Source organism: Vanessa atalanta, chromosome 6 (assembly GCF_905147765.1).
Source record: "Vanessa atalanta chromosome 6, ilVanAtal1.2, whole genome shotgun sequence".
Lineage (NCBI taxonomy): Eukaryota > Metazoa > Arthropoda > Insecta > Lepidoptera > Nymphalidae > Vanessa > Vanessa atalanta.
This window is the reverse complement of record NC_061876.1, coordinates 8,920,954-8,941,401: the sequence shown is the minus strand read 5'-3', so window position 1 is coordinate 8,941,401 and position 20,448 is coordinate 8,920,954. Positions and strand designations below refer to the sequence as shown.

The 20,448-nt window shown below is 33.1% G+C and overlaps 1 protein-coding gene across 7 annotated transcripts in view; it reads right to left on the bottom strand.

Annotated features, from left to right (window-relative positions):
- The window catches only part of LOC125064834 (RNA-binding protein Musashi homolog Rbp6), a 463,574-nt gene that overhangs the window by 116,443 nt on the left and 326,683 nt on the right, over window positions 1-20,448 (bottom strand). The window lies entirely within an intron of this gene.

The following is a 20,448-nucleotide window of genomic DNA, read 5'->3' as shown; positions in this document are numbered from 1 at the left end:
TCACGTTAATGTTTATTATAATGTCCGATTTATCGGCAATTCTCATTTACGGTTCACGTTTGGAGTTAAACTCACAGAGGCTTATTAGAGCGCACGCGCTGCGTAGCCGATTTTACTGCGTGGTTCGGCTTAACGGCCTGGAGCTTAATTAAAACTAAAACGACTCGACAAATGTATTGATCAGTCTAATACCCTCTGTTATTTACGTTGATCAGGGTGCTCTCCCTAATGATTGCAAACGGAGGCGCAATCAAAAGAGAGCTTGGTTTGTTTGAATCTTTGCTGCATATATTCCATGAATATAAAACGTGTAATAACCTATAATGCGTTCTAACTATTGTGTTATGACAGAAGCCGTAAACGCATATCTTGACCGGGTTTAGAAAAATTATTACATTACGTGTAAAACTCTTGAATGATTTATTTTTTATATTATTATATTTAACATTACAAAAGTTACTTTGTTTATGTGAATAAAAGGAAATACTTTTGTATGTAAAATTAATAATACTTTCGAATTTAAAAAATAAATAAATTGTAATTGGCTAGATCGAACGAACAACTGCCATGAAAGGAAACAATATTATTGTTGGTAATTATAGGTCAATTGGGCAAAATATTGATAAACGGAACAAAAAATTTATATTTCGAAGTTTCGAAACCGTAAACACATATTACGTAATCGAAACTAAGTCGAATAAATGAACTACCAGATGGTAAAGAAGTCATTGCCAATAGATTTGGAATATCAGAAGTTTAAAGATGGTATACTTGCGTCTATTATTACACTGGCTGAAGTCTTCGAGCCTAACAGTAAATCTTAACATTAAAGTTTGCCAGAAGAATACATCAAAAATTGACATTTCTAAAACAATGGTTAGTCCTTCTCTCACACAGCAACTGTTCGACATTGATTTATACATAGATTTGGTGATCATTTATATTCGTGGAGACGTGATATAGATTCCGAAAAAAATACAATAAACAATTGAAACAGTAAGTATAATGAGTACTAAAAAAGAAAAAAATTCAATTCAATAAGAAAAAATGTGAATTTTATATTCCATTACAAACACGATATGATAAAGAATTCAAAATAATGAAAAATAGTATTGAGTCAAAATGCGAATATGAAGAGGCGTATATTAATGAAATTAAAATGATCGAGAGTTGCGAGATAATGGCACGCGCGTAAACCTCGCAATTATTGAACTTAATTATTATAGCGATATTTTCCCTTTAATAATTGGTTCCGATTCAGGTTCGCGTAACTAATCTTCTAATACCGTATTGTTGTTATTGCTTGGAATTAAGTTGTGTAGTTTGCCCGAACTTTCTCATACTATTCGAGAAATGTTTGTTGTTATCATGTTTATATGAATACAGATATATTAGATGAGTTCCCATGATATAAGATTACGAGTAAAATATGATCTGACTTCTCTTATTGCATAATATATTTTGGCATTTGTTGAAATTAATCGATTTACGCAACAAAAAACAATTATCAAACTATCATAGAAATTGTTTTCGTGCAAGAGTGAACGAATTCCAAGATATAAAACGTAACATAATTAATGTTAACGGATCGTTTTATACCAGGAATCGTCCTCGAATGAAAGATCCAAGGTTTCTGTCAAAGTGTAATCATTCATACGTAAGCCTTCTCAGGAGTGGGTTGCCGAATTTATGTGCAAATACGCTTCGGGACTGCCCAATGTGCTAATGAAAGGCGATACATTATTCAAACTTTGAATTATACAGTGGCATGTAAATCGATATTCGCACCGCATAGCCGCAGCAGCCTGAACCATTCGAAGAATGGGTGGAATTGTAACTGAAGGGTCTAGAAATCACCACAATTGTAATTAGTGGCCTACAGGCTATCGTCGTGGGCAGTTATGCAAAGATTTTGACGAATTTGTTATATTCCTATTATCGCTCAATCGCTTTGTTCTCGGACTATTGTTGCCTTATTACACATTCTTCTGGTTCAACTCTCCCCACATTCTCGAACTTCCGATTATTTTTAACATTTATACGAAAATAGAATTTACAAATTCGAATATCGTCTGAAAAATATTATAAATATAATTTTGAATAACATTTTAGAGGATGCAATCTACTTTAAGCACTAGCATCTGGTATAACTGGAAACCGGACCAACAATATAGGGAAACATTTTATTGAGAATCGCAAAATGGAAAATCTCACTCGAATGACCATGTACAGGCGTTGATTAGTACGGCAGAAACAAAAACTATTCCCGAACCGGGCGCAATAAACGAAGTGGAAAAAGTCGATATGGGAGGATCTGATTGTAGAACGTAAGCGGCAATCGCAGATATGCGTTTTACACTGAATGCGCATTTTTAAATGATTACTGTCCCCTCGGTCCCTAGGGCGCAGATGCGTCCCCCGGCCATCGCGTACAGACTACGAACAGAAACGAACTAGAAATTTCCGTCTAATTCAATGCAACGCTGCCGGAAAAAACATTGTAAGGCTTTTATTGGTCGTTGCAAAAGCCTAACTGCTATAATTGTGAATATATTTTTGTTTTATCATTTACTGCTTTACGTGATTCAACGCGTAAATAATGTTTTATAGGAACAATGCTATTTTTCATGACAGATGAAAATATTTTCCTCTTGCATGTTCCGCTTTGTGTGTACGTTGCGTCATAACCATGGATTGGTTCTGCACAATCGGACCGCATGCACGCACTGGCCTCTCCACAAAGGACGGTGGAATCAATTAGATAAAAGAAACACGACGTTGAAGATTTTCATCACGCTGTGAGCTTTGACCGATAATTCTTCATAACGTGATCATTGAAATACGAACGTTCGTTTTATATTCAAAGTAAATTCTTTATGAGATTAAAATGTTAAATACGTAAATTAAAATCATTAAAATATCAAGTATTGATAGTGATAAATCATAGTAATACATTATTATTGTTTTATATATTCGTAATGAAGTTTTCATTTTTGATAAAAAAAACCTTAACCTAAAAGCAAATATGTACGTATTCTTTTTTTTATATAAAAACAAAATATTCATTGCTTCGCGCCCAATTAGTTTTAAAAAATTAACCAAAAAGTTAAATCTCCGCTTTATATCCTTTGCATTCATCCGTTGCCAATGCATAAAAATATAACCTGAAAAATTTATTATTTCTACCAATCTCCGGACGATGGTGATATTTAAAAATAAAAGGTATATACCTAGCAACACAAACATAAACGTATCAAATAACTGAATAAAATGAAAAAAAAAAAAATATCCGCTGCGAAAACGAATTCATTCGTCGGATATGTAAAATGTTAAAATATTCATCTACCCGCAGCTCCGTACACCGGAATTCATGGGCGAATATAGAGCACACAAAACTGCCGCTACAGCAAACCTCACCGCATCAAAACAACAACTGGCACATTTAATTAAAATAAATAAAAGGAATCATATTGTGCGAGTGGCGTCACTCGACCCGCCTTTGCGTGTACCGACAACATTTTGACAAACGTATCGATGTAACTATCGCCCCTATGTATGCGATTTTAGCGAAATGCGCCCTATTTACTCATCAAATTTAACTGCCAAATTACCTAATGTTGCACCAATACATATTTCATGCCGAAAGTATAGTGATGTAGGCAAATAACGCAAACTTGAACTGCAATGGTCATAAATATCAACCGAAGCATGTCGAATATGAGAAAGATACAACACTCTAAAATGGCATATCTATTCCAAACGGAAGCTAAAATAGTATCGAGTTACAAATCGTACAGAAGATCTAGACGTTCGTTGGCCGAGCTCCAATCGAGAAGTGATCATATCTGTCAATATTCTTTGAGCATACGATGCGTAAAACCTCTTTAGTATCACGGAAACAAAGAGAAAAATTTATTTATTAAAAATCCCCGAAGAATATTTTAAGTTAACTTTCTAACCACTTTTAATCTAATTATGACAATTCACTGAGTTACCACTTTGCCGCGCCGCTAGCAATTTCTTTTAATATCTTGAAATTTTGCGGACGCCTAAACCAACTTTTTAATTGAAGATAATCAGAGTGAAACGTCAGCAATCCGGTGTCACGGAGCGAAATGCTAACAATATAATTCTGATGCGACCCTCGTTGACTTGCTATCAACGAAAACATGCTTTATTGGTAATTATGGGAAGTGGTAAACTTTGCTTCGTGGGACGTTTCGCACGAGAAAATGCGCAATTGTCGAGTTTGTAGTCGTAAAATGGTTTCTAGTTTAAAACGCAAGGTGTACTTCTAGCGAACATAGTTAGGTGATATTGCACTCGTTAGACTATTGCGGTACGAGGACGTTGCACGTATAAGGACTCTGTACATGTATGATTCCATCTCTATACGATAAATGAAATTGAAAATCTCACGTAATATCTGGTAAAAGAAAATTTGAACTTTATGTTTTATATATATTCTCGACGTTCACAATGTTTTTATAAAACATCAAGCTTTTTCAAGATTATTATAGACTTTTAATTCGCAATACTAATGTTAAAAAATTCGTGCTATTTACTATCGACGAATATAATGATTTTGAATGAACTATGATTACTCATATCTCATGTAGATTTTACGAATATTATTATATGCGGCTGTCAAAACAATTTATAGGTACGGTTGCTCATAAAATAGGAACTCGACAACTCGCATGTTTTGGTACACTCAATGCAACGTTTCCTTATATTTACAATGCTGTCGAGTTGTCAAGTTGTGCGGTAACATTTTGCCGACATTTACATATAATTTCATATTCATATCAGAATTAGGTACCGGTTTGAAGCTGTTTCCGTTACGGTGATATCAGACTATAATATTAAGGTTAGTCTTAGGAAGCTATAACTAACAATGACCAAAATCGAGAAAATAAGAAACATAAAATTAAATTTCATTCAAAAATATTAATCATATCAAAGGTATTCCCATTCTGTTACTGTAAGAGAATATTAAAATTGCAACATTTGGGCGGAATCCCAGAGCATTTACTATGAGATAAATTTCAATATTCCTGTCTATTCATAGCCGAATTTATGGTTGCTTTAAATTCGCTTACATCAATACAAACTTGAAAACACTGTTAACGTAACAAAGGATTTAAATTAAAAGGTAAACAAGGAGCTCGAAATAAAACAACCACCTCAATCGCTTTATTTAGCGCTATTGCAAGTTACGATAACTCGTGTATTGCTGATGCGAAAAAGACAAACGAAGGATTAAGCAGTGCAAGTTATATTGAATAAAAACTTTCCTCTTGCATACTAATGCTAAAATTTGTATTCGACTGAGTTTGCTTGACTTTTCATTAAGTTTCTCGTTTCGTTGGGCGAGAGATGGAAATCATAGTAATCATTAAGTCTGATTAAGCACCTCGCAAATCGCACTTGTAATATCTTCTTTGTTCAATCTCGCCAAGAATTACTTCAGATTTATTTAGTGGAATGTAATTTAATCTTCAATATAAATTTTCAAGCATCATTTCAATTTAAAATGAAATTCACGGTTACTAGTTTCTTGAGTAATAAACATGTTGTAACTGTAGAAAGCGAAGGCTTAAAAATTTTCATCTAAAGCAAAATGTTACGTATTCAGCGCGGAGCTAAAATAAACTGTCTTCACAAAAGTTGATGTGACAGTAAGCCAGCTACCAATAGGAAGCGAGTCCATAGAAAAATTGCACTCTAAGTAGGAAGAGACGAAGAGACAGAGTGTGCATTAGGCGAATTAAAAACTCTTTTCGTACAGCTCTTCATTTGTTTCTCAATTCAAAGCTAACGCTGGTATGGTACTAGGAGTGAATAATGGGAAAAGAGTTGAAATCAAATGTCTAAACAGGCCATCAAAGGGCGCGAAATGAGCACGTTCAAAGTAGAACGCATTCGAACGGCCAACAAACGAACGGGATATGGACAGGTAATCGTGACGACCGATGCAGAAGTAAGTTTTAATATGATGGACACGGAACAGTGAGCAGAGAGAATATATATTTTAAAATCCACTATTTGAGACGTAACTTACTTTCAAATTTGTATTAAGGCTTTAAGTACAAATATATGCCTAGTAAAATTTCGATTATTTCCTTACAAAATAAACTTATAGCGACCACGTTAATTTTGATGCAAACTATTTTGTAAGTAATAAAATATTTAGTTGCGTATAAAACCACAACAGACGCGCGAGCTTTGCCTTTCAAAGCTGAAACTGCCTATTCGTTTCGAGTTAGAAAATCTTCGACAAGAATTACTAAGGTCAAACGTAATAAATTTTGTTTTAGCTCACAAACTATGTGGTCAGATTTTCGGGGCACACGGCCTTTGTTTTGTCGATGGCTACTTTATTCCTTGTAATCCATTAAGACACATAACGAATAGTTGGAGGAGAGAGATTTCATCGACAGCCTCTTAACTGCGCTCGCTCTGCGGCGAAGATTTGTAATGTATAAAGGGGTTTGCCCTTCCGTAGGACAGTTTGGGTCGGGATGCGGTTTTCTAAAGGGCTATTTGTTATGATTTCAAACAAGGCCCTGTCAGATAAAATGGCTTTTGTGCCTTATTTTATGTACACGATATTTTTGGAATAAAAGTCAAATCGTATTAGCATTAGAGGCAGTTATTGATAGACCTAAATAACCTAAATAATGTTCCGTAGTATTTTTTTATTATAGCATTTTTTTATAATTTCTCAGAAAGTAAACAGTTCTCGGTTCTCGTGAAACAAGTTATTTTGCCTGTAGATAATAATAAATGTTTTTTGTTTCAACAGTGTTACATAATGAGATAGCGATATACAAATGAGATTTTTTCAAGTTTGATATTCAAGCCTGACATTTCTCTTTGCCGATAATATTGATACTTTAATGGTCCAAGAGACGAATCAAATTGTACTTTTATTCTAATATCATAATCATTTTGTTTCATAAATTTGAGATTGAGATTTAGAAATATGATTAGGAAAATATTATTTCAAAATCCATTAATATAAAAGCTCTTCGTTATGTATCGAAAATGAAATAAAAGAACCTATAATTGATCCCTGTGGATCCCCATTTTTGTGTAGGTCTTATTCCGCTTAAAGTAATATCTATTTTTATGTTGTTATTATAATAATACCCCAGATTACGTGAAAGAAAATATTTTGTGTATTACGCAATCGAATGCTTAAGATAAACCTCAAAATAATTCAGTCATTCAGGGAAGTTGATTTAAAAGATAAAAACCATTTAATAAAATTGTTGAGTTGTCCTACGATTTGTTTACACGATAACTATATTTTTGTTAAACATATGCTTAATATAACCATTTAATTTATGCTATTTGTTAAATTTTAATAAACACGTCTGAAAATTATAGTATTACATGTAATTTTCAGGTTCTGTCAGTTCTATAAACCAACTTGATCCAGCATCAAAAGTAGATTTAACGGAAGCAGTGTTCTTCATAAGAAAACTATTTTCAGACTACGCAACGTTCTCTCGCCTTAGCAATAAATTACTCCCTCAGATCGCTTACAATTGCTTTATGTTTTTCTCGTAAAGAAAAAGAAAGTAATAACTTCCCAAGCAATTACGACACTCTAGTAACATTAATCCGACGAACCCCATTTTTAGCAAAAAGAAAAGTTTCCAAAACAAGTTACCCTCGAGAAAGAACCTGGAAAAGCATAAATATCACAGTTGAGAAGGGCTAGTAGTCTCGGGATACACAAACTGACATGCATTTTATGGCCCATGATACTTTGATTCGGATGTGATCAATATCATATTCCTTCAATGAGCTAAACTATCCTGCGCAATGCGAATTACAGTAAGAGAATACTTCGATTTATATACCTATTGTAAAATAATCCCGTTTAAGTAAATAAATACACTATTTAAAAGTAAAGTTAAAGTGAATATTGAAACCGTGTTTTGGTTATGGATGACTATCACGTTACGGTTTCATAAAAGCTTGACAAAATACGAATATCATGCTGCCATTGTTTGAATAACTTCGCATTAAAAAATGACGATTCATTTAGCAGTAACCATTATGAAATCGTTAAAATTTTTCCCTCGTGTATGGTTAAACATGATTATATAATTAATGTTTATTCGCACGCACACAAAATCCGCTAAATGAAGCCTACACTTTGATATGATAATAAATTAAATAAACGTCATAAATACCGCGCTAAAATTAAATTAACGGATTATTTGCGTACGCAAATGTAAAGTAAGTGATTAAGCGTTTCCAACACGTGTTCGTTCCCAAAAGACTAATACGTTATGTAGCATAATTACTTTAGACAAAGCGGTGCGCCGGTTTAGGGAAGATGAAGAAGAATCGCAGGTGTAAATGGCCGTCTATTGCGCCTTCCATCACCGGCCGATGTGGCTTAGTGCGAAAATCACACGTGGGTCTAACAAAATTAGGTCTGTTTTAGCGAACACTATGTTTAAAGTTCCGGACGATTACCGCGTAGCGTTTGTGGTATAACTATGTCCCAGACACGAAACATTTAGAGCCAATTCCCAACTGGCTTGTTGTATGAACAATTAAGTATACCGACTTAGCCCGCACGGGAAGAAACGTAATGAATGTTTAGCGCTGGTAACTGCCTTCTCTAATCCATGCATCGTTCATCCATGCCCAATGTAAAACCGCTTTATATACATGCACACACTTGTTGACTAACATTTCCTCGTTAACATCCGTCGTTCCTATTCTTAAAAGAAACTGGCATTAATCATGTAAATATTCTTTTGTAAACTAACAAATCGTTCAAAGAGATCCTCACCCAACCGCAACCATTAAAGTACAAAAAGGGCTTCAGTAACTTACCTGAAATGATAAATAAAACGTATAAAGAACATGTTCTATCGGGTGTAACAATATATTTTCTAAGTCTGAACAAAGCCCATTCGCCGTAATGAGCGTTGCGTGCGCCGCGTCAAACATGTAAGCAAACAATTTTGGCACGCCTGAGTAAATACAACTGCGAAATATCTTCGCCCGGGCGCCGTTAGTGCGGTATGTACAGTTAGATGTTACTTGAATTTGCTGAGTATCATCTTTTCAACAAAGCTTTTGTTGATAATGAAATACAAATAGTATCCTTCAGTCAACTACGGTGCAGCGGGTTTTGTAAGGAAAATCCGCGAGTATTTACATAGGAAAGTCAAGAAAGCTCAAGGGGTTGCAGAGAAAAATAAGTGTTATTTCTATATATTGTTAGAGATATCCTATTTCACTAACGCTAAAGTAATACAATGAACTACAGCGAAGTATAAATTTGGGACTGGGAATAAATTAATTTAAATTAACTAAGAGAAAAGGGTCTAAGAAATTACTAGGTTGTAAGGTCGGAACCGCGTTCTATTTTAATAGTATCAGGACAAAGGTGGATATAATGGGATGGGGGTTCGCTGTATTGTTATTGTTTAATAAATTATATTCGTTATGTATTAAAATTAATATATTTTTACTATCTGTGTTAATATTCGAATGATAGAATGAAAATTTTATTTAATATCTGTGATACTTTATTCGGATAGAAACATGATATGTTTTTAACTTAATAGCTCTAATGAAATGGTTTATAAATATTGATAAAATCAAAGAAAAATCTAAACCAAAATTTCCATTTCAGAAAACGACCTTACGTTTTCCTTATTTTCTTCTTCATAATGTACTTTGTCAAACGTATCACGGAAACAGAACAAACATCACTTATAACGAGGCGAAATATACAAATCTGCAAGTTGGAAAGCATAAACAGAAACAGTCGTGGAACTCGCTGCATTAAGCAACAATACGTAGAATGCAGGGTTCCGCATATATTAGCGTCTTGTCCTTTGGCGAGATATCTAGGAAGTTTGCCGTGGCCCACTACGATTTACACGGCTTCCGAAATAGTGAGGCTCGCCAAACCGTGGAAGCAAGTTAAGACGGCAAACGTTACTTACTTTTGCACGAATAGTTTTGCATTGCAATGTGTAAAATATTTACGTTATTGTCTATCGTCGTGAAGGCGTTCTAAATCATGGGGATTTACGGTCTTGGATGGCGAACAATAGATATTTAGACATAATATTTCATGATTCAATTTTAAATCGCTATTTTTTATACTTTTACAAATTGTTGACTGCATTAAATAGAAATATTGTTATATTAGTCACTGAACAATAAAGTAATATTGTATACGAATTAACTTTTGTAAAACGTATAACCATTTACGTAAATATGCAAAAAAGGGGAATGAAATTGTGTTAACATGAAGAGAGGTTAAAAAGGCTATTCTCATTACCCTAACGGGGCCAAAGCACTATCTAATCACAGCTCAGTTGCCAAATTACACGATTTGCTTTTAAATGCGGCTTACTTTAATCTCATGCAATGTACGGGAATAATCTGGTTACTTAAAGGAAATAGTATGTAAAAAAAGTAAAGTATAGTCTGTTAATGTCCTACTGTTAGGATTAAGCCTCTCCTTTAGAAAAGAAGGCTTGGTTCTCCCACTACGCTGATCTATTGCGTGTCGGTGATAGAATACAAATGAAACAGGAATTCACCTAACTCATGCAGGTTACTTTACGATGTTTTCCTTCACTGAATCAGATAAATTATAAACATAAATTTCGCACATGACGGACTAGCGGTGCTTGTCCGGGTTGAACCCACTATAGCTAAGATTCATGTGTTCTCACTAAGCCACCTCAGTTCTATGTAATAAGTACATGAGTAACTCAATTTACTTTAACAATATTATTTTTAAAAGTAACCCTTTAAAACAAGTTGGCTGCTACTAAATTTCAAGAGGAATAGCCGTCGTAGTTAGAGGATATAATTTCTGAGATAAGCCTACGGTCTTGAGAAACACGTATGCGCAATGTAAGGGTTGCAACCATCGGCAGGATACGTTTATCGTTTGTCGTAAACCTGTAGGATAAGTCGCGTTACATGAGCTTGGAACGAACTAGGGTATAAAACGAACACTAAGGAGAATCGTAGACCAAAATATTAACAGTTTCAAGTCCAACTATTCTTTGCTTAAATTGAGTGTTATTTTACTTTCTATATCGAATATCGTTCCATTAAATTTACTAGATTAATGTTAAACACTAGCACACTAAAGGTGTCTGTTGCTGACACGATATTTTATACATCAATTTATCTTTCAGAAAATAAAGCGCTGGAAATATGCAAAATCTTTTTCTTGTATTTGGAAATTTGAGACTCATTACATCTGATCTAGAGGTCGACATAAGTTATCGCTTACCCTCTAATAAATTAATCCAATAAGCCGTCTAAACATTGGGACGGGTCAATAATTCAAGAACTGCTTGTCCTTTTACATTACAGGGTCTGATACGACTGTAATTTATTCCTTACAGCGCTAAATTAAATATAAAACATCGTCGTGGCGTATCAGTGTTAGAGACTAAGATAAATGAAGCCATTAGTAACGCGAGCTGTACTTTTTTCGGTTCATCCGGCGGCGTCAACGGGCCCGGGGGTTGTGGCGAGCTGGGTTTGTGGACAATTTCATTAGAAAACGTTATATGTAAGTGTGTCGGCTGACGGGGTGAGGGTGAGAGGCGAGGAGCGAGGGGCAGCTATGGGGCAGAATTACAAGCGGCACGATAAATTTCGTCGCCTCGCGACATTAGGCTCGCGGCGAAATAGGGGCGCTAGACACGGTGCCAATGGAAAATGTGTTTATCCTTACGCGAAATTAAAACAAGGAGTGTCCATGGCATACTATAAAAACATCAGATAAGTGCAAGTTGACGTGAGTACGTGGCGAGCGGTGTTATTTGTGGGACAGTATATGTGCGTTGTATCGTGTTAATTATTATTTTTAGAAAATTAGTTTTAGAATTTAAATTACTAATTAGTGAAGATATTTTAGTAATTATATATCCTAGTAACCATAAGGTTTTTAAAGTGAATTTCTTGTCGATATAATTACTCGTAGTAACTTTTAAGGATTAATTTCAAATAAATATTTTTTAATTTAACCGGAGGTATTGAATTAAAATAAATAAAAATAAGAAGTTCAGGGACAAGAATATTACTAACAAGTAGATAGTTTATCAATAATTCAAGCAAATGTTAAGTGTGAATATTTAAGTTAGGTAAAACAAAGGTCTTTTTATAATAATATCCTTGAAGATCTAGGTATTGTGACTGGGTTTATGGACTTCGAACTACGTTTGAAGGAGTCATATTTATTTTTCGTCTTGTCTCGACGAGTAAAATTCATTTTTGTAATAAAATAACCAACCTAAAAAGCTAAAAGGCCTCTCCTTTCTGGCCTTATGGAACTGGAAGGTAAAATTTGCTTATTTTGCGGCGAGAGGTAAAATGGCCGTTCATTTTTTGCCACTCACCGCACCCTACCCAGAGACGGCGACAGTTTAACTGTAGAGGTGTTGACATCTGTTATAATTGTGTATAACTATAATTATATGCGAAATTCGCCTTTACTACAGGAGCAATTACAACGTCTTATAAGTATTTGTGCAATTAAAAACGTGATATTTCATCGCTTGTCAAGCGATATTTTACACTTAATTCACATATAATGTATTTTATTACAGCTTAATAAGTTTGGCAGACATGGAGAAGGAGATAAATTATAACTGATTTATATTGTTTTCTTCTAACGCGTAACGAAGATATACGTCGTATCAACAGCTGCCTGAGATTTCCTTAACGTCTTTTTAAACACGAAAGCATTATCTCATACCTTAAGCGACGAAATACTAAGTTTCCATCGTATTTTTCACAGTATTCTTAAATGCGCCATCTTGTGGTATCTTAACTATTAAAGAAAATGTGTAAAGAATTACACATTTCTTAAACCAAAGCAAAGTGAAAACTCTTTTTTAATGTCATACTTTTACTTTATGTGTTGTGCGTTTATGAGTTAAATAATGACAAAAGAAATGAGAAAACAAAGACTTGATTGTTAACAATTTTTCTGTTTTAGTTACTTGGGTATTAATTTGAAACATAAGATAACAATAGGAAATACAATATTTTATAGTTCTGTTCTCATAATCTTTCTGAAAGCTGACACTGAAATAATTTAAATAGTAACTATTGTCAAACTTCGAAAACGAAGCGCTACCGTAACAAAGTAAGTTATCTTAAGGAAAGGCAGAAAAACCTTATTTAGCATGAGACAGGTATTGCATAAAAAATAATCATAATGATAATAATAACAATACATTTATATGGATTCCGCCGTGGTCAAATAGGTATACCTACTTAAATTATTTTGCATTTGGTACCCAACAGAATTCTTCGATGGTATCCTTTGTAACTTTATCAGTAAAATAATAATTCGCTCATACAGTATACAAAATATACTGTGAACATTAAATTGTCTTCCAAAACTTTAAACATACATAACATTCGTCAATATAACAATAATTACCGCCGGAGACAAAACGTCTCGACGTGGCTTATTACAAGCGCGCATCGTTTTGGAAGATCATCCGAGGAAATGTCTTAAAACAAACTGGAAGTAAATAAACATTAAACACGACCACTTGCGAGTGTTTTCATTAAGAGCATTGCATGTTTGTACCGACAGCGATTACTCCGGGGGAAAAAACTAATTATGGTTGACATAGGGCGAGAGTAAAAAGCAGAGACTGTCTGGCGAGTATTTAGAGATTTGAGCAATTAACATTGCGACGTCGTATTAAGTCTCTCATTGAAAGCATCTATTACATCGTCTTCGTTCTTGCAGCTCATGAGCCATGATTATGAAGATTTTTCCTCGTAATACTATGCGTTGGTATTTTTAAGCAGAAATGGTTCGAATTTCAGAATTTTCGCCGGCATAATTTATTTATTGTGATCTCCAGTATTATACTCGTTCGATGTGTATAGATTGACTGGGTTTAATATAATACTTTCTAATACAATAATCACATACCAACGATGATTATTAAAATAAACCTGATATAGATTTACTATGAATCATCTAGACCCCTATTCAGAAGCTATCGAAAAAATTATGAAATATATTTGCACGTGAGAGGTAAATTAAAAGAGGAAGAAAAAGTCATCAATGAAAACATAACGTCGCGTACAAAGTTACGTCCTGTACGGGTCACAAGGTGTGTTTACATTTTTACCCAACTATAGCCTTTATGATTAAGGACTTTAGGATTATAATGGAATGTGTATATGCCTTCTGCACTGTTATATTCTGCTTTGTTACTCTTCTTTTATTAGAGCGCCTTTGATAGCTTCAGTGTCGTAGTTTTATGACAACACGGGGTCGAGTAGATACGGATAACTAATTTTTTTTACGTCCATTATAACATTCTCAATGCTTTTGCGAAAATAAAACTTAAATGTAATTGCTACAATCATCCGTAATTCCGCTGTCGAGAGTTTTACAGCAAAGATTAATTTAATTCAATTATAAATTTGCATTTACACGGGAAAATTTTTGCATGAAGGTAATAATTTAACTGAAAAATTATGTGTCGAGGAATGTCGCTTCGAGTCTATAAATTAGAGGACTAAAAAAATTAAACAGGCCATGCGTATTCTGGCAATAAATAAGTGTCATCATTGCGTTGATTATATTTTATGACGTCATTAATATGTGAACATATAAATTGAAATTTCATTATTGTTTGATTAAAATTGCTTTATTTTATTATGCCCAGATAACAATTATTATTATTTAATTTATCGATAAATATATATAAATAGAGGCGATAGAAGTAGATAAAAACATATATATTAATAATGAGTTTCTTTTGACATCCGTATTTCTTTGAACAAAACCCTGAAATGTAATATAATATCGACTATGTAACTTTGAACTCTCTAATTTTGTTATACAGATGTGACCTTTATCATTCTTCGGAATGGAACGGCATTGTTTTATCGAGCGTCGACTTAGTGATATGCAAAATTAAACTATGCTGTTATAGGGATAGAGTTCATTATTTATATGCAATTATTATATTATAAATGTGATCTCGAATTTTTATTCATCTCTATTTCGATATAATGACGTCACGTTTGATACATTTTTATATATATGTATGGTTCTTTTAACATTTGACAGATAAATCTATACTAAAAAAAATATAGTGAGTTATATACAGAGTGTAACTGTCTGGCTGTTACACTTTCGGGGCTAAATCAGTGTACCGGATTTTTTTATATTTTTTATAAAGCTAACATGAAGCCCAAAGAAAAACATGGGCTACTTTTTATACCTAAAACCCACGACCTTCTAACATCTAGGCGCAGCTATAGGCTGAATAAAATAGGAAAATGCTTATGTTTTGATTATTTCCATACTATAGTCTTACATTGTGAATATTGATTATTAAATAAATATTACTGTCTAACTAATTTTGAGAATATCAAACACATACATGTATAAATTTATTTAATTAAATTCATATGGAATAAGCTTAAGCTTAGTGTTAAAACTCTAGAATAGGTGAATAATTTCAAACACGTTATCCAATTTCATTATCTGGGATCACTGTAAACCAAATTTTATTACCGAAACGCTGATGAAAGTAGACCTTTTATTGATTTTAAAGAACAAATTTAAAAGCATTTAAAGCCCTTAAGGACATAAAAAACTTTAATGGTTGGCACTTAATTGACATTAATAAAATTTAGGCAGCGTTTGTAACATGCGAATTTGCCTACCGTGTAGTCAACTTCATATAGGCATCCAACGTGACAAACTCACTATAATATAAAGATTATCTGATTAAATAAAAGTACAAAAATACTCTTAGTTTGAGAATTCTACTTCTATATTTAAATTATGCCATCAAGAAACGACTGGAAGACTTTAAAATACTTGTTATACCTATCGATTTAAATATAGCTTGCATTTAAAAATAATAAGTACGTTATGTTTTATGGCTTTAATTTATTCGTTTATAAAATAATATGATTTGTCGATTAATCGCTTGTCTACACATATTATTATAAAAAGTATAATCCATTAAGTTAATTTAATATCTACGTGCTAGGTAAATATATAAACATCAAATAAATATATTTTAACGGATGAATCAGAGATAAATAGAAACGGTTATGAAACGTAATTAAACCGAACATCAAAGAATTACTTTTTTTACTTAACGTGATAATACAGTTGGTCCATGTCAAAATATGTTACGATCATTAAACACGTGGGTGGAGCGTTAAATATATAAGAATTGAAGCGTAATGAACCACTTTTTCAAATATAGTTATTTATGTTATATTTAGTCTCAATAATTATTAACAGCTTGGATGAGTAACAGACTGAAATGGCAGTGAGGTCGTGTTAGTTGAAGGACCGATGGCCGTCGAAGCAGACGAGTCCTACAATAGAGGCCACGTATCGGCAAATGCAATATACGACACCCACCACACAGGTGACTATTATCTGAAGTAGGTGGTGCGACCCGACTAGATGTGGAAGGCAAAGTCCCACTTTGGGAGAGGCCTATATACAGTGGATTGTGATTGGTTATCGATGATGATAGTTATTTATATGATCAAAATAAATCTCGTAACATCTAATCTATTTTATCTTGAAAGGTTTTTATTTGAAAGTAAAGCAGATGTTTACTAAAATAGATGAGTACTCTGGGGTGACTTTTAAATTAGAAAATCACGATACTTTGATCTGAATCAATCGTTAAATAGTCCATTAATATTCAAGTGTTGAACACAATAAGATAAATATAAATAAACACTTTATTCATGTTTATAGTATTACTTGTACTAGATTGGAATATCATAATTGGGAAGGTACTAAAAGCTACCCACAACATGATGGTTGAGAAGACTGCTAAATGTTTTTTTTGGTTGGTGGCACGGACAAATAGATCACCCAACGTCAAGTGCCAACACCGCTCATAGATATTGACACTGTAAGAAATATTAACTATCCCTTACATCGCCATTGCTCCACCAACTAAGATGTTACGTTCCTTGTGGCTGTAGTTATATCTTTTCTAAGTAATAAAATTCAGCACTAATCGGATTATAAGCAGTTAATATTGTGTAAGTGTTGATGATTTATGAAAATATTGATCATAGTAACTTAATAGAAATTAGTTTACCAGCCGGATAACTATTGATTAGTCCTACAAATGAAATTGGAACAGTATTATTTTTAAAGTTAAATAAACCTTTCAATTAAAGCAATGAAATAATAGATGAGTAAAAAATAGCTAACAATATGACTATCGTTACAAATCCCCCGGTACACAAAAATGTAATAAAAAATGCAAGCGATCGGAATTGGATTCGAAAACCTATTACGACTTTTTAACACTTATATGAGTACGAGTACATTCTATTCCATATGTTTCGTGATAATAAAATCTCTATTGTATTCCGTATTCAATCATTTATACAATATAATGTGATTTGATTTGATATGTGACTCCATGTTACAAAATGCAGGGTCGAGATGATATAAAGCACATGTTGCGTACAATATGAGATCCAGCATGCAATAATTCAAAAATGAGCTCAGTTTCTGCTTGATGGGAGAGTTTATTGAGCTTATTTATGGATTTTTTTTTTATTTACAGTCGTTTTTATTAAAAGGATTCTCGTAATGTAAGGATACTTAATAAAACATTAACGAATATATAGAGTACGAGTAATATATACGAGTACATGTTCAGTAAAGTTTTACATTAATAGATTCTGTTATGCTTTAATAGGATTAAGAGTGTTTGCAATATTTTTTGAATCGCCATTGGAAAACTTCAAGCGATTCAGAATGTATATTATTTTGAACTACCGAGAAAAGCTAAATAGGTTACTCTTTTAAACAATTAAATATATATACTGTACGAAAACCAAGAACAACAATTTCAAGTTTTTACACGTTCATTATATTGTATAGAATAATAAGTCTTATTTTTCAACATGATCAACCGGAATTAGTAGTTATAATTCATCCTGTTTGTACATGGTTATGATGAAGGTTTCAACTCGAGATATTACGTTTTATTAAATACAACGATTAAGCACTATTCACCTTACCGCGAGCCAAGCTTATGCTAATCTGAATAACAAAGTTTATGTTAATATTTATTTACAGTAAACGCTAATTACTGTTTCATTTATTCTCTTAAGGATAAATACTGTGTTATAAAATGAGCTTAAGTTACAAGATTCGTATACGCTGTCTCGGTCTTATTATAGATGCTCATAATCCTGTGATTGGGCATAAACTTTGTGGAATTGTTTAGAATTGTTTAAAGGCTTCTCGCATAGTGAAATCGACCTACAATAGTGCGCGAATCGTATTATGTAGTTCATTAGCAATGAAAAAAATCAATTTCGAAATAAAAATTTCTCACAAACTAAGCATCCGGATTGACGTTACGTTGTCGTTGTTTATTACGTAGTTGTTGTTACGTTGACGCGATGATAATGAGTGGTATATCTTCCAAAATCTATCTTAATGCAAATGTGCAGCACATTTCAATCAATTAATTAGAGTATATTAAAGGTATTATTTTCATTTTATCACATTAGTAGTTCACTAGTATAATACCGCTCGTATTTGAGTTTTAAGAGCGTAATAAATTTACTATTAACGGTGCGTTACAGAATTTTTATTTGAAAATGATTGCGGCTTTTAAATACGCGACCTATCGTTCTATAATATCCACTTTTATTGGCTTGTGATAACATATTTTATTCGAAAATACGCTATTATTATACACAGTACATTGTATAGATTAGTCGGTTCGAAATTTAGGGTAATGTGTATCGTGAACATAAAAATGTTTAAAGAGTTAAATAATGTGTCGAAAAACGAAATGTAATGCGCGTTATCTAAATATATGAACTGAAATCCTTCTGGAACTGAGTTTACTTTTAGTTAATAGGTAACCTCTGTTACTGTCACGACACTTCCATTTATACCCAAATTTACCCGGGTCCACCCGAACACCTAAATAATCCACTGAGGGCCATTCTACGTTCTCGTTTGTTGAAACGCCAAATCGCAGAACATTATTCTAATTTGCTTTCACGATAGCTTTCGAAGAAGCTATTTATTTGCGCCGTAAGCCGAATCCGCGGCCCGACTTGGGGCTACGCAACTTAAATTATGGATCGTGTTGTATCTTAAACAATATTTCCAACGTTCTACATTTAGATACGAATAAATTTTTAACATAGCCTCATCTAATGAAAATGTAACGTTTTTTTTTTCATCAGCATTTAACTTTTTATTACTTTAAGGTAGAATTCCATTAAATTTATTATTCTCAAGTCAGGATATAATAAAAATAATTATATCAATGAATTATTTATTTACGTAATACGATGTATTTGTGTAGAAATGAAAAAAATATTTTTGTTATAAAAACACGTGCCCGTTTCTAATAAAGTTGGGTAATATCGAAAAGGTATTTTGTACGAATGGTTTTTCAGGGAACCCAGAGAAAAAGGGATATAAAACGAAAAGAAACGAAAGTGGAAATATGGCTAAGTCATATTTTATTTACTGCATACAATCGAACCTTTATCACAGTTTGTATCGAGTTAGTGTGTGCCGTTTAGAGTGCGGTCGATTTGGCCCCAGTTTGTTTTCCGTGTTTATGTTAACAGCTACAGAAAAATATTTTAATAATACATGCAGCGAGCAAAACATTAAAACGTATTTTATTATGAATAAAAGCAAATTAAAATTTTTATATGTCGTCTTTTAAAAGTATTAAAATAGCATTTCTTGTCCAAAATTCAATTTAAAACTTTAAGAGACGTATAAAATAGCAATAATGTTGAGGTAATGCTTAAATTGCATTTGAAATTACAGTGAACGTAGCAAGGAAATACAGCAATGCGTATAGATTGGACCAAGTTGGAGCTCTCTATCGGTAAGCCTCAATAATTGGTTCCTAAGGAAAGAATTTTTAGCGAAAAAATGTTCGACAATTTATCAGTCGGCTAGGCTCTCGACATGGTCGTGCTTCATCATCGTTTTTTCGTCAAAATAGCAGCTTTTACCCGCCACGTTACGGAATTCTTATTACTCGCCCACTTTGGATACATTTTGTTTATATTGTAGTGAACTTCCCTCAAAAGGAACTTTAATTCTCTTCGCCACTCTAAATAGCGGAAATCGAGCTGCTTTATTACTTCGAGCGCGTTTTCTTTTGTTTTCTTTTGCGGTATAAAACAGCACGTTACGACATTTTGTCGTGAAAAAGATTGCGGTTGACTCTTTAAAACGATGAAATTCTATATCGTGCATGCAATAAAGAACGCTATGCTTATACACTATCAGTGTTCAGTAAAAGAATTAATGAGAGGAAAAACATATTAAAAAAGGTCTTTTTAAATTATATAATACAAGCGTTCAGAACAATTATTGTTTTTCAATAAAGTCTTAAT